Source organism: Arachis duranensis, chromosome 6, assembly GCF_000817695.3.
Source record: "Arachis duranensis cultivar V14167 chromosome 6, aradu.V14167.gnm2.J7QH, whole genome shotgun sequence".
Classification (NCBI taxonomy): domain Eukaryota; kingdom Viridiplantae; phylum Streptophyta; class Magnoliopsida; order Fabales; family Fabaceae; genus Arachis; species Arachis duranensis.
The window spans coordinates 21872284-21888573 of NC_029777.3; positions in this window are offsets into that span (position 1 = coordinate 21872284).

The window sequence follows — 16290 nt, forward strand, 5'->3', positions numbered from 1 at the left end:
AGTCAAAAGATTAAACTGTCAAAAGATGTCTAATACAATAGTAACTTATCCTATTTATACTAGACTAGCTACTAGGGTTTACATGAGTAAGTAATTGATGCATAAATACACTTCCGGGGCCCACTTGGTGTATGTTTGGGCTGAGCTTGATCTATCCACGAGCTGAGGCTTTTCTTGGAGTTGAACTCCAAGTTATAGCGTGTTTTGGGCGTTCAACTCCGGATCATGACATGTTTCTGGCGTTTAACTCCAGACAGCAGCATGTACTTGGCGTTCAATGCCAAGTTACGTCGTCAATTTCCGAATAAAGTATGGACTATTATATATTGCTGGAAAGCTCTGGATGTCTACTTTCCAACGCCATTTAGAACGCTTCAATTGGAGTTCTGTAGCTCCAGAAAATCCATTTCGAGTGCAGGGAGGTCAGATTCCAACAGTATCAGCAGTCCTTTTGTCAACCTTTTTCAGAGTTTTGCTCAAATCCCTCAATTTCAGCCAGAATTTACCTGAAATCACAGAAAAACACGCAAACTCATAGTAAAGTCCCGAAATGTGAATTTAACATAAAAACTAATAAAAAACATCCCTAAAAGTAGCTTGAACTTACTAAAAACTACCTAAAAACAATGCCAAAAAGCGTATAAATTATCCGCTCATCACAACACCAAACTTAAATTGTTGCTTGTCCCCAAGAAACTGAAAATCAATTAGGATAGAAAGAAGAGAATATACTATAAATTCCAAAATATCAATGAATATTAAATCTAAGTCTATTTTCCTCACATTTGCCAAAACTGTTCAGAAGCAAAAAGCTACTAGTCCCGCTCATCTAATTAGAATTTGAGCTTCACTTAAAACTCTGAGATATTATTGCTTCTTAATTTCTTTTTATCCTATTTTATTTATGTAGTTGCTTGGGGACAAGCAACAGTTTAAGTTTTGTGTTGTGATGAGCGAATATTTTATACGCTTTTTGGGGGTAATTTCATGTAGATTTTAGTATGTTTTAGTTAGTTTTTATTATAATTTTATTAGTTTTTAGGCAAAATTCATATTTCTGGACTTTACTATGAGTTTGTGTGTTTTTTTGTAATTTCAGGTATTTTCTGGCTGAAATTGAGGGAGCTGAGTAAAAATCTGATTTAGGCTGAAAAAGGACTGCTGATGTTGTTGGATTCTGACCTCCCTGCACTCGGAATGGATTTTTTGGAGCTACAGAAGTCCAATTGGCACGCTCTCAATTGGGTTCGAAACTAGACATCCAGGAATATATAATAGTCCATACTTTACGCAAAGATAAACGACGTAAACTGGTGTTCAATGCCAGTTCCATGTTGCAGTCTGGCGTTCAACGCTAGAAATAGGTTGCAAGTTGGAGTTCAACGCCAGAGATAGGTTACAACCTGGCGTTCAACTCCCGAAACAGCTCAGGCACGTGAGAAGCTTAAGTCTCAGCCCCAGCACACACCAAGTGGGCCCCAGAAGTAGATTTTTGTACTATTCATCTTAGTTTACTCATTTTCTGAAAACCTAGGCTACTAGTTTAGTATTTAAACAACTTTTAGAGACTTATTTTGTATCTCATGAAATTTTTAGATCTGAACTTTGTACCTTTTGACGGCATGAGTCTCTAAACTCCATTGTTGGGGGTGAGGAGCTCTGCAGCGTCTTGATGAATTAATGCAATTATTTCTGTTTTCCATTCAAACACGCTTGTTCCTATCTAAGATGCTCATTCACGCTTCACTATGAAGAAGGTGATGATCCGTGACACTCATCACCTTCCTCAATCCATGAACGTGTGCCTGACAACCACTTTCATTCTACATTAGATTGAATGAGTATCTCTTAGATTCCTTAATCAGAATCTTCGTGGTATAAGCTAGAACATTTTGGCGGCCACTCTTGAGGATCCGGAAAGTCTAAACCTTGTCTGTGGTATTTCGAGTAGGATTCAAGGATTGAATGGCTGTGACGAGCTTCAAACTCGCGATTGTTGGGCGTGATGACAAACGCAAAAGAATCAATAGATTCTATTCCGACATAATCGAGAACCAACAGATGATTACCCGTGCTGTGACAGAGTATTTGGACCATTTTCATTGAAAGGATGGGAAGTAGCCATTGACAACGGACGCCCTACATACAACTTGCCATGGAAGGAGCCTTGCATGTTTGAAAGTGAGGAAGCATTATGTTACAGGAATTCAGAAGACAAAGCATCTCTAAAACTCCAACATATTCTCCATTACTGCATAATAAGTATTTATTTCATGCTCTTTTACTTTTTATAATTAAAACAAAAATTATTATTGATATTATATCCTGACTAATAGTTACAAGATAACCATAGCTTGCTTCAAGCCAACAATCTCCATGGGATCGACCCTTACTCACGTAAGGTATTACTTGGACGACCCAGTGCACTTGCTGGTTAGTGGTACGAGTTGTGAAAAGTGTGATTTGCAATTTCGTGCACCAGCACCTCATAGTAGACGCAGCCCCAAAATTGTCGCACAAGGTTGATCTTTGTTCTCAAAATTCGTAGCACGGGTCTCTCACCATGCCCACAGAGAAGCTCCGTCTTCTGTGCATACGATCAACTACGACACGACCTTGAGATCTCCAAAGCCATGGCTCCATCGCGACTTCTGGAACCCTAGCAGACGCTCGATTATTTTGGTTGGTGGTGAGATTTTGATTTAATCCCACCCTCTCCAACTAGTTATAAAAAAATTTAACTTTTTAATCATTAAAGTCATCAACTACTGGTAACAACTTAAAGGGTAAAAGTGTCGAAAAAATTTGATTAATGGAAAGGGGATGATTTTAAAGTGTTTTTGAGCTTTGTGGATGATATTAATAACAAAAAAATGTCGGGGACGAATTTGATTTTTGCCCCAAACCTTAGGGATGAAAAAATACTTAACCCAACTTTTCCTCAAAATGTCGCAAAACGAAACTAATCAATCAAAATTCAATTTCTTTTAATCCCACCAAAACTGCTCTAAAGGTACTTCTTTCATCAAACTCCAAAACATAGGTCTTTTCATATTTAAATCAACTTTAAAACATATACTTTTCTTAAATAGATTAAACTTGAAACACACCTATTTCTTAATAAATCAAGAATCAAATAATAGAATCTCTCAAATCCAATCTCTTTCTATATACCATTTTAAACAGTCTTAAATTTTATAATAAAATTTCAGCAGCATCTCCCCTAAAACTTGGACTTTGCCACCCTTTTCGGGGCCTAACCAAACTATTCCGCAACCCTTTCCAACGGGTTCAAAACTAAATCAGTTTAAAATCAAGCTGATTCCAAAAATTCATATAATTTTCATATTTCAAGGAAACATATTCAAACTCAAATCATTTTTAATGGATTAAACTCATTTTCAAAACTTTAAAGAAACAATTCAGCAATCGTCCGTTTAACAAAACCAAATAATAATCCAATCAAACAAACATTCATATTTATCCAAAATAGCCAGACAAAACATAAGACTTATACAATCACTAAAAAGTGCATTTCTCACATCAATATCCATTTATAACAATTCCAAATTATAAAATTGAATTTTTTGAAAAATCCCCTACCTCGACAAGTCAAACCCATAACCCAAACGTGTCAAAGAATTCCTTTCCTTTCAACCCAAATTTAACGACATCTTCAATTCAAAGCTGATGAGCGGATAATTTATACGCCTTTTGGCATTATTTTTAGGTAGTTTTTAGTATGATTTAGTTAGTTTTTAGCATATAATTATTAGTTTTTATGCAAAATCACATTTCTGAACTTTACTATGAGTTTGTGTCTTTTTCTGTGATTTTAGGTATTTTCTGGCTGAAATTGAGGGACCTGAGCAAAAATCTAATTCAGAAGCTGAAAAAGGACTGTAGATGCTGTTGGATTCTGACCTCCCTGCACTCGAAATAGATTTTCTGGAGCTAGAGAAGTCCAATTGAGCACTCTTAATTGCGTTGGAAAGTAGATATCTTGGGCTTTCCAGAAATATATAATAGTCCATACTTTGCCCGAGATTTGATGGCCCAAACTGGCGTTCTAAGTCAGCATAAAAATTCTGGCGTAAAACGCCCAAACTGGCACCAGAATTGGAGTTAAACGCCCAAACTGGCACCAAAGCCGGCGTTTAACTCCAAGAAAAGCCTATGCACGTAAAAGCTTCAATGCTCAGCCCAAGCACACACCAAGTGGGCCCCAGAAGTGGATTTCTGCATCATTTACTTATTTCTGTAAACCCTAGGCTACTAGTTCATTATAAATAGGACTTTTTACAATTGTATTTTCATCTTTTTGATCATCTTTGATCTTGGGATCAGGTCTTTGAACCCTTTTTCGATTGTTCATGTTATTTGGGAGGCATGGCCATTCGGCCATGTCTAGACCTTGTTCTTATGTATTTTTAACGGTGGAATTTCTATACATCATAGATTAAGGTGTGGAGCTCTGCTGTTCCTCATGAATTAATGCAAAGTACTATTGTTCTTCTATTCAATTCACGCTTATTCTTGTTCTAAGATATTCACTCATACTTTAACCTGATGGATGTGATGATCCGTGACACTCATCATCATCCCCCCTTATGAACGCGTGCCTGACAACCACTTCCGTTTTATTTGCGAGAGCTTGAGTGTGTATCTCTTGGACTCCTGGTTCACGACGCATGGTTGCCTCTCCTGACAACAGAGCTTCCATTCCGTGCGATCAGAGTCTTCGTGGTATAAGCTAGAATCAATTGGCAGCATTCTTGAGATCCGGAAAGTCTAAACCTTGTCTGTGGTATTCCGAGTAGGATCTGGGATGGGATGACTATGACAAGTTTCAAACTCGTGACTGTAGGGCGCAGTGACAGTGCGCAAAAGGATCAATGGATCTTATTCTGACACGATCGAGAACTGACAGCTGATTAGCCGTGCGGGAAACCGTAGAGGACCATTTCACTGAGAGGATGAATGGTAGCCATTGACAACGGTGATCCACCTACATACAACTTGCCATGGAAAGGAGTATGAATGATTGGATGAAGGCAATAGGAAAACAGAGGCTCATAGGGAACAAAGCATCTTCATACGCTGATCTGAAATTCTCACCAATGAATTGCATAAGTATTTCTATCCTATTTTATGTTCTATTTCGTTCTTTTAATTATCAAAACCCCATAACCATTTAAATCTGCCTGACTGAGATTTACAAGATGACTATAGCTTGCTCCAAGCCAACAATCTCCGTGGGATCGACCCTTACTCATGTAAGGTATTACTTGGACAACCCAGTGCACTTGCTGGTCAGCTGCACGAAGTTGTGTATCACGATTTCGTGTACCAAGTTTTTGGCGCTGTTGCCAGGGATTGTTCAAGTTTGGACAACTGACGGTTCATCTTGTTGCTTAGATTAGCTATTTTTCTTTTTATTTTGTTCTTCAGAATTTTTAAGAATGAACTGTTGCTGAAGCTTGTTTAGCCCTGTCTAATCTTTTTAGACTGAAGCTTTAGACTAACATTGCATGATTCATGGAATTCTTATTAAAAATTTTGAGTTTCTTATTTTCTTTTTCAAAAATAATTTTCCGAAAAATAATACAAAAAAATTTATAAAATCATAAAAACAAAAAAAAATTGTGTTTCTTGTATGAGTCTCGTGTCAATTTTTAAGTTTGGTGTCTTTTGCATGTTTTTATTTTTCAAGCAAATTTTTGAAAACTCATGCATGGTGTTCTTCATGATCTTCAAGTTGTTCTTGATGATTTTCTTTGTCTAATCTTTAAATTCTCTTGCTTTGTATCTTTTGTTGTTTCTCATGTGCATTCTCAATTTTTTAGTATCTCTAGTATGAAAATTTCTAAGTTTGGTGTTGTTTATACCCTGGGTCGAGCTGGCCGACCCGGGATGTTCTACAGACAAAGCGATCGACCTCTTTAGGTCAGGACAAACCGACCTCTTTTCAAAGAGCTCGACTAAGTCACAGAAAAACCCAATAAAGGGCCCAAATAGAGGAACACGACCCCAATCCAAAGGCAGCCCAAGCCTATAGAGATAAGGGCGGTTCCCACGAAAGATAAGATAAGATAAAGATAAGATAACTAACTTATCTTATCTGAAAAGATCACTATACACCATTATAAATACACTGGAACACCCATGTATAACTCATACTCTGATTCTACTCAATACCTGCTTAATACCCTTACTAACTTAAGCATCGGAGTCCCTTGCAGGTACCCCCACCCTCTGGGAACGAAGGATCAGCATCATCACCAAGTCCAACGAGTCGGACACAGCGACTCCAATTACCATCATCAAGATTGGACTCTGCAGCTCCGTCCAGCACAGAAGATCTCATCCGAGATCGACCTCTAGTTTTAGGTAACCCTTAGAACATTGGCGCCATTGCCGGGGACCCTGGAAGTCATCCCATTACCATGGCGGACGACCATGACAACAATCACACCTCAGATCTAGAAGAAAGAACGCTGAATAAAAACGCCGACACAACACCAAAAGATACTCCCCAAATCAACAATAAGAACTCCCCAAACGAGGGAGCCCTGTAGGCATTTCAAGATCGGTTAAAACAACTTGAGGAAGATGCTCTACGTCAACGAGAGGCTGAGAAGGATCTACAAAGAGAAATAAGGCGACGCCGGGAACTAGAAACCAAACTCCTAAAAGTTGAAGCCGATGTCAAGACGAAAGCCATCCGATCCATTCCCAAAGATAACGTACGAAAGGAGCAAGACCCATTCACCACAGAAATCATGAAGAGAAAAATCCCAAAGGACTTTAAACTCCCAGAAATGACCTTATACGACGGCACCACAGATCCCAGCCATCATCTCAGCAACTTCAGAAGTAGAATGTACCTCATCGATGCCTCAGATGCAGTTCATTGCAAAGCCTTTCCAACTACTTTAACAAAAACAGCAATTAGATGGTTCGACAATCTCCCTCCTAGGTCCATCTCGAGTTTCAATGACATGGCTAAAAAATTCCTGGCCAGATTCTCCATCCAGAAGGATAAAGCTAAACATGCTCCGAGCTTACTAGGAATCAGACAAGGAGAACGGGACACCCTGCATAACTACATGGAGAGATTCAACAAAATATGCATGGATATACAAAACCTTCCAACAGAAGCTGCCATCATGGGTCTCATTAATGGCCTGCAAGAAGGGCCTTTTAGTCAATCTATATCAAAGAAGTACCCCACATCTCTAAACGAGGTGCAGGAGCGAGCGGAAAAGTACATCAACATAGAGGAAAACTCCCGATTAGGAGAGACCTCAAAAGCAGGGTTCACCCCTCGGGATAAAGACAAAGATTCCAGAAAAAAGGAAGATCCACATGGAGAGAAAATAAAAAAATACCACAATTACACCCCTCTTCGGGTGTCTCTTGTGGATACCATCGGATCTGTGGACACTCCACCAATGAGTGTTTCGACCTAAAAAATGTCATAGAAAAACTCGTACGAGAAGGAAAGCTAGATCGATATCTGGTCACCCATGATGATGATCAAAGAAAAAGAAGAAGAGCAGAAGATGTCGGACCAATCATGCGGACATCTCGAACGCCAGAAAGACATGTTCACATGATACACGGCGGGTTTGCCGGGGGAGGAATCTCCAAATTATCTTGTAAAAGACATCTCAAAGACGTATATCACGTCGCCAAAAAGGAGAAAACACCCGACATCCCGGTGATCACTTTTACCAAGGAAGACGCATCTGACGTCACGTCAGGGCATGACGATCCCATGGTCATCACTATTATACTGGCAAATGCAAATCTTTCACCGCACATTGATAGACCAGGGGAGCTCTACCGATATCTTATTCAAAACCGCCTTCGACAAACTCGGCTTGGAAGAAAAAGAACTCAGAGAATATTCGGACAGCATGTTCGGGTTAGGAGATACTCCGGTTCAACCAATGGGATACATCCCGCTCCACACAACTTTTGGAAAGGGAAGTCAGTCAAGAACACTCAAAATAGATTACATCGTCGTTGACATAAGCTTAGCCTACAATGCACTAATAGGACGGACAACATTAAATCAACTCGGCGCAATAGTCTCGACTCCGTATCTATGCATGAAGTTCCCAACCGCAGAAGGAATAGCCACAGTAAAGGCAGATCAGAAGATGGTGCGCCGCTGTTACAACGAAAGTCTAAACCTTAGAGGCAGAGGAGAAGAATTCCACACAATCAAGCTCAGGTGGAGTTCGGAGGCGGGAGGAGCTCCCTCCACAACCTGAAGGAGAAATAGAGAAAATCCAGATCGGGAACACCCCAGACCAAACAACAAACATCGGCACACTCCTAAAAGGGGACATAAAAGAATCACTCATACAGTTCCTACGCGACAACGTCGACCTCTTCGCGTGGAAAGCCGCAAAAATGCCAGGCATAGATCCCAAACTAATGTGTCACAAGCTAGCAGTCTACCCAGGATCTCGGCCGATACAACAAAGGCGCAGAAAGCTAGGACCAGAACGCTCTCAAGCGGTGGAAGAACAGGTACGAGCTCTACTGGAGGCATGCTTCATAAGAGAAGTCAAATACCCGCTATGGTTTGCTAATGTTGTTTTGGTAAAAAAGTCAAATGGGAAGTGGAGAATGTGCACAGACTATACCGATCTCAACAAAGCTTTCCCGAAAGATCCTTATCCGCTGGTAGATGCCTCCTCCAGATACAAATACCTCTTCTTTATGGACGCATACTCGGGATATAACCAAATCCCAATGTACCCACCCAACCAACAAAAAACCTATTTCTTAACCCCAAAGGCAAATTACTACTACATTGTTATGGCCTTCGGTCTCAAAAACGCGGGAGCCACTTACCAAAGATTAATGAACAAAGTTTTTTCGGATCACATCAGAAAGATCATGGAGGTCTACGTAAACGACATGCTAGTGAAGGCGCAAAATGAAGAGAGGTTATTATCCGACCTGACACAAGTATTCAACACCATAAGACGACACGGCATGTGACTCAACCGCATAAAATGTACCTTTACAGTAGAAGCTGGTAAATTCTTGGGTTTTATGATCACACAGAGAGGAATCGAGGCAAACCCGAACAAGTGCAGGGCCATACTCGACATGAAAAGCCCGACTTGTATCAAAGAGGTACAACAACTCAACGGGCGGTTGGCAGCCTTATCCAGATTCCTGGCGGGATCTGCAATAAGATCTCTCCCCTTCTACGCCACTCTAACGAAGGGAAAGAAGTTTGAATGGACAGTTGAATGTGAGCAAGTCTTCCAAGACTTCAAAAAATTTCTGGGACGGCCACCTATATTAAGTCGGCCACGGGAAGGGGAACCACTCATCTTGTACCTCACAGTGGGAAATCGGGCAATAGCCTAAGCACTGGTCCGAGAAGACAACGGTGGGCAACAACCCATATACTTTATCAGTAAAGCGTTACAAGGGTCTGAGCAGAACTACCAGAAAATAGAAAAGTTCGCTTACGCTCTCATAATAACATCTCGACGACTTCGCCCATATTTCCAGTCTCACACCATTAAAATTCGGACCAACCAGCCCATAAAAGGAATCTTACAGAAAACAGACTTGGCAGGCAGAATCTTGCAATGGGTAGTCGAGTTGTCCGAATTCGACCTTCAATACGAAGCTCGGACAGCCATCAAATCTCAATATCTGGCCGACTTCACTGCGGAATTTACAGACACACTAGAAATCCCCACAGAATGGAATCTATATGTGAAAGGCTCCTCAAATAAAATGGGAAGTGGCGCAGGTGCAATAATTGAAAGCGACCAGGGGACCCAAATCGAACTCTCCCTCAAATTTGGGTTTCCTGCCTCAAACAATCAAGCGGAATATGAGGCACTACTAGCTGGTTTGAAGCTGGCTAGAGAGGTTGGAGTTCAAAAACTTATCATCTTCAGTGACTCACGGGTAGTCACTTCACAAATAAAAGGCAGCTACCAAGCCAATGATCCCACTATGAAAAAGTACCTGGACAAAACCAGGGAACAGCTCGGACAACTCGATTGGAGAGTATGAGATTCGACACATACCCCGAGAACAGAATGCCCGGGCTGATGCACTCTCAAAACTAGCCAGCACCAAACCAGGAGGCAACAATAGAAGTCTTATCCAATAAATTCTACAGAAGCCATCAATCTCAGAAGAAGAAAAGGTCCTAGCCATAACAGGTCGCAATCAGGGCTGGATGACCCCCATAATTAATTACCTCACAATAGAGGCCCTCCCTACAGATGAGAAAGAGGCAAAGAGGTTAAAACGGGAAGCACAATACTATACCATCATAAATAATACTTTATACAAAAGAGGGATTTCAACACCATTGCTAAAATACATACCGACTTCCAACACTAAGGATATCTTAGAAGTACACAGTGGCATTTATGGCAATCACCTCGGAGCACAAGCACTCGCCAAAAAAGTACTACCAGTAGGATTTTATTGGCCAATCCTATAAAAAGAAGCCACAGAATTCGTAAGGACATGTACGCCATGTCAAAAGCATGCCAACTTCCACACCGCTCCGCCAGAGGAGCTCATCAGCGTAATCTCACCTTGGCCATTTGCAAAATGGGGACTCGATCTCCTTAGACCTTTCCTTCAAGGGTCAGGACAAGTCAAATTTCTCATAGTAGGAATAGACTACTTCACAAAATGGATCAAGGCAGAACCCCTAGCCAATGCCACAGCTCAAAGAAGTTGGAAATTCCTATATAGAAACATCGTCACAAGGTTCGGAGTCCCATACTCCATTATTACAGACAATGGTACCTAGTTCACAGACGCAGGCTTCAGAAAACTAGCGGCCGACCTGAATATAAAACAACAATTCACCTCTGTTGAGCACCCCCAAGCCAATGGGCAAGCCGAAGCTGCTAACAAAGTTATATTAGCATAGATAAAATGGAGATTACAGGATGCAAAGGGAGCATGGGCCGAGGAGCTCCCACAAGTCCTATGGGCATACCAAACGACTCCACATTCCACAACAAAGGAGTCACTGATGAGCGGATAATTTATACGCTTTTTGGCACTGTTTTTATGGAGTTTTTAGTACATTTTAGTTAATTTTTAGTATGTTTTTATTAGTTTTTATTTAAAATTCACTTTTCTGGGCTTTACTATGAGTTTGTGTGTTTTTTCTGTGATTTCAGGTAATTTCTGACTGAAATTGAGGGACCTGAGCAAAAATCTGATTCAGAGGCTGAAAAAGGACTGTAGATGCTGTTAGATTCTGACCTCCCTGCACTCGAAGTAGATTTTCTGGAGCTACAGAAGCCCAATTAGCGCGCTCTTTATTGCGTTGGAAAGTAGAAATCCTGGGCTTTCCAGCAATGTATAATAGTCTATACTTTGCCCGAGATTTGATGGCCCAAACCGGTAATGTAAATCAGCTTCATAATTCCCGGCGTTTAACGCCGGAACTGGCACAAAAATTGGATGCCCAAACTGGCACAAAAGCTGGAGTTTAACTCCAGGAAAAGTCTCTACACATGAAAGCTTCAATGCTCAGCCCAAGCACACACCAAGTGGACCCCGGAAGTGGATTTTTACGTCATTTACTCATTTCTGTATATCCTAGGTTACTAGTTCACTATAAATAGGATCTTTTGACATTGTATCTGGACCTCATGACACTTTACACATTTCATATTGTACCTTCTATGGCATGAGTCTCTAAACCCCATGGTTGGGGGTGAGGAGCTCTGTTGTGTCTTGATGGATTAATGCAATTACTACTGTTTTTCATTCAATCACGCTTGCTTCTATTCTAAGATATGTTCTTCTATTCAATTCCGCTTGTTCTTCTTCTAAGATATCACTTGTTCCTCAACTTGATGAATGTGATGATCCGTGACACTCATCATCATTCTCACTTATGAACGTGTGCCTGACAACCACCTCCGTTCTGCCTTAGATTGAGTGAATATCTCTTGGATTCCTTAATCAGAATCTTCGTGGTATAAGCTAGAATTGATGGCGGCATTCAAGAGATTCTGGAAGGTCTAAACCTTGTCTGTGGTATTCTGAGTAGGATTCAAGGATTGAATGACTGTGACAAGCTTCAAACTCCTGAGGGCTGGGCGTTAGTGACAGACGCAAAAGAATCACTGGATTCTATTCCGGCCTGATTGAGAACCGACAGATGGATAGCCGTGCCGTGACAGGGTGCGTTGAACATTTCCACTGAGAGGATGGGAGGTAGCCAATTGACAACGGTGAAACCCTACATACAGCTTGCCATGGAAGGAGCCTTGCGTGCATGAAGAAGAAGACAGTAGAAAAGCAGGGATTCAGAAGATAGAGCATCTCCAAAACCTCAACCTGTTCTCCATTACTGCAAAAGAAATATTTATTTCATGTTCTTCTACTTTTCACAATTAATCCTGAGAATTATTGATATCCTGACTAAGAGTTACAAGATAACCATAGCTTGCTTCAAGCCGACAATCTCTGTGGGATCGACCCTTACTCACGTAAGGTATTACTTGGACGACCCAGTGCACTTGCTGGTTAGTTATGCGGAATTGCAAAAGTGTGATTGCAATTTCGTGCACCAAGTTTTTGGCGCCGTTGCTGGGGATTGTTCGAGTTTGGACAACTGACGGTTTATCTTGTTGCTTAGATTAGGACTGTTTTATTTTTGTTGGTTTAGAGTCTTTTATTTGAGTCTAGTTTCATATTTTAAGTTTGGTGTCAATTGCATGCTTTTGTTTTCTTTTAATTTTTCGAATTTGCATGTTCTTAGTCCCTTCTTGATCGTTAAAAATTCTAAGTTTGGTGTCTTCTTTGTGTTTTCCTTTAGGTTTTCGAAAATTTGTTTGTGATTTTCTAAAAATTTCTAAGTTTGGTGTCTTCTTTGTATTCTCCTTTAAATCTTCGAAATTTCGCATTAATTTTCAAAATCATATCTTTTCACTCGTATCTTTTTCAAAACAATCTTCAACTATATCTTTTTAATTGCTAATTCCAAAATCTTTTTAATCTAGTTTTCAATTTGCTTTGATTTTATTTTCTTTTAGTTTTCAAAATTTTATTTTCTTTTCTATTTTATTTTATTATTTTCGGTCATTCCTAAAAAAATATAAATAAATATATTATACTTTACTTGTGAATTCATATCATTTCCCTTTCTCCATCATGGACCTAAGTGGAATTGAGCAGTCCAGAAGGACTCTGGGGTCATATGCTAACCCCATTACAGCTGCATATGGGAGTAGCATCTGTATACCTTCCATTAAAGCAAGCCGCTTTGAGCTAAACCCTCAACTCATTATCATGGTGAAGCAAAACTGCCAGTATTCTAGTCTTCCACAGGAAGAACCTACTGAGTTTCTGGCACAGTTCTTACAAATTGCTGACATAGTACATGATAAAGAGGTGGATCAGGATGTCTACAGATTATTACTGTTTCCATTTGCTGTAAAAGATCAAGCTAAGAGGTGGTTGAATAACCAACCTACAGCAAGCATAAAGACATGGAAACAGTTATCAAACAAATTCCTGAATCAATTCTACCCTCCAAAAAGGATGACACAGCTAAGGCTGGACATCCAAGGCTTTAAACAAGAGGATAATGAATCTCTTTATAATGCCTGGGAGAGGTACAGAGGTATGCTAAGAAAATGGCCCTCTGAAATATTTTCAGAGTGGGTACAGTTAGACATCTTCTACTATGGGCTTACAGAAAAATCTCAGATGTCTCTAGACCACTCAGCTAGTGGATCTATACATATGAGAAAGACGATTGAAGAAGCTCAAGAGCTCATAGATACTGCTGCTAGAAATCAACATCTATACTCAAGCAGTGAGTCCTCTACAAAAGAAGAAGCTATGGCAGTAACTACTGATCCTAATCCTCAAGAACAGATGATTGAGCTTAATCAGCAACTACTCCTGATGACAAAACAGTTAGCAAAATTTAAAGAGATGCTCCAAGAAACCAAAATTGCTAACAAGAATATAGAATCACAGTTGAATCAGACAAAATAGCAGTTATCTAAATAGATAACAGAAGAATGCCAAGCAGTTCAACTGAGGAGTGGGAAGACATTGAATAACACTGCTCAAAGTAGAAGAAAGCTAAGAAAGGAACAACTAATAGAGGATAACAAAACCACTGCCCAAAATCCCTCTGAGGACAGTAAGAGCCCAGAGAGGAATACTCTTGGCATTCAAATGCCAGAAAGGGGGGAAAAGTTGGCGTTAAATGCCTATTCCTTGCCTAGTTCTGGCGTTCAAACGCCAAAAAAGGGGGGAAAGTTGGCGTTAAACGCCCATTCCTCACCCAGTCCTGGCAGTCAAACGCCAATGAGGAATCAGACACCTGAGAGTGCTGATAGTAACCCCTCTTAAAAGGCTTCTCCAACCACCTCTGTAGGGAATAAACCTGCAGCAACTAAGGAAGAATATAAAGCCAAGATGCCTTATCCTCAGAAACTCCACCAAGCAAAATAGGATAAACAATTTGCTCGCTTTGCAGACTATCTAAGGACTCTTGAAATAAAAATTTCGTTTGCAGAGGCACTTGAGCAAATACCTTCTTATGCTAAGTTCATGAAAGAGATCTTAAGTCATAAGAAGGATTGGAGAGAAACTGAAAAAGTGTTTCTCACTGAAGAATGCAGTGCAGTCATTCTGAAGAGCTTACCAGAGAAGCTTCAAGATCCAGGATGTTTATGATACCATGCACATTAGAAGGTGCTTGTACCAAGACAGCCCTATGTGACCTTGGAGCAAGTATCAATCTAATACCTGCATCCACTATCAGAAAGCTTGGGTTGACTGAAGAAGTCAAAACAACCCGGATATGTCTCCAACTTGCTGATGGCTCCATTAAATATCCATCAGGCATAATTGAGGACATGATTGTCAATGTTGGGCCATTCGCCTTTCCAACTGACTTTGTAGTGCTAGAAATGGAAGAGCACAAGAGTGCAACTCTCATCCTAGGAAGACCCTTCCTAGCAACTGGACGAACTCTCATTGATGTACAAAAAGGGGAAATGACCCTGAGAGTCAATGAGGATGAGTTCAAGTTGAATGTTGTCAAAGCTATACAGCATCCAAACACATCAAATGACTGCATGAGCGCTGATATTATTGACTCTTTAGTGGAAGAGATCAATATGACTGAGAGTCTCAAATCTGAGCTTGAGGATATCTTTAAAGATGTTTATCCTAACCTAGAGGAACCAAAGGAAATACAAGAACCTCTGAAAATTCCTCAGGAAGAGGATAAACCTCCTAAACCCGAGCTCAAACCATTACCACCATCCCTGAAGTATGCATTTCTGGGAGAAGGTGACACTTTTTTAGTGATTATAAGCTCTGCTTTAAACTCACAGGAAGAGGAAGCACTAATTCAAGTGCTAAGGACACATAAGACAACTCTTGGGTGGTCCATAAGTGATCTTAAGGGCATTAGCCCAGCAAGATGCATGCACAAGATCCTATTGGAAGATAATGCCAAGCCAGTGGTTCAACCACAGAGGTGGCTAAATCCAGCCATGAAGGAGGTGGTGCAGAAAGAGGTCACTAAGTTACTAGAGGCTGGGATTATTTATCCTATTTCTGATAGCCCCTGGGTGAGCCCTGTCCAAGTTGTCCCCAAGAAGGAAGGCATGACAGTGGTTCATAATGAAAAGAATGAACTGGTTCCCACAAGAACAGTTACAGGGTGGCGTATGCGTATTGACTACAGACGGCTCAATACAACCACCAGAAAGGATCATTTTCCTTTACCATTCATAGACCAAATGCTAGAAAGACTAGCTGGTCATGATTATTACTACTTTTTGGATGGCTATTCAGGTTACAACCAAATTGCAGTAGATCCTCAGGACCAAGAGAAGACAGCATTCACTTGTTCTTCTGGCGTGTTTGCCTACAGAAGAATGCCTTTTGGTCTGTGTAATGCACCTGCAACTTTTCAGAGATGCATGCTATCCATCTTCTCTGATATGGTAGAAAAGTTCCTGGAAGTCTTCATAGATGACTTCTCAATATATGGAGACTCATTCAGCTCCTGTCTTAATCATCTAGCACTTATCCTGAAAAGGTGCCAAGAGACTAACCTGGTCTTAAACTGGGAGAAATGTCACTTCATGGTGACTGAAGGAATTGTGCTTGGGCACAAAATTTCAGGCAAGGGAATAGAGGTGGATCAAGCAAAGGTAGAAGTAATTGAAAAATTACCACCACCTACCAATGTTAAGGCAATCAGAAGCTTTCTAGGGCATGCAT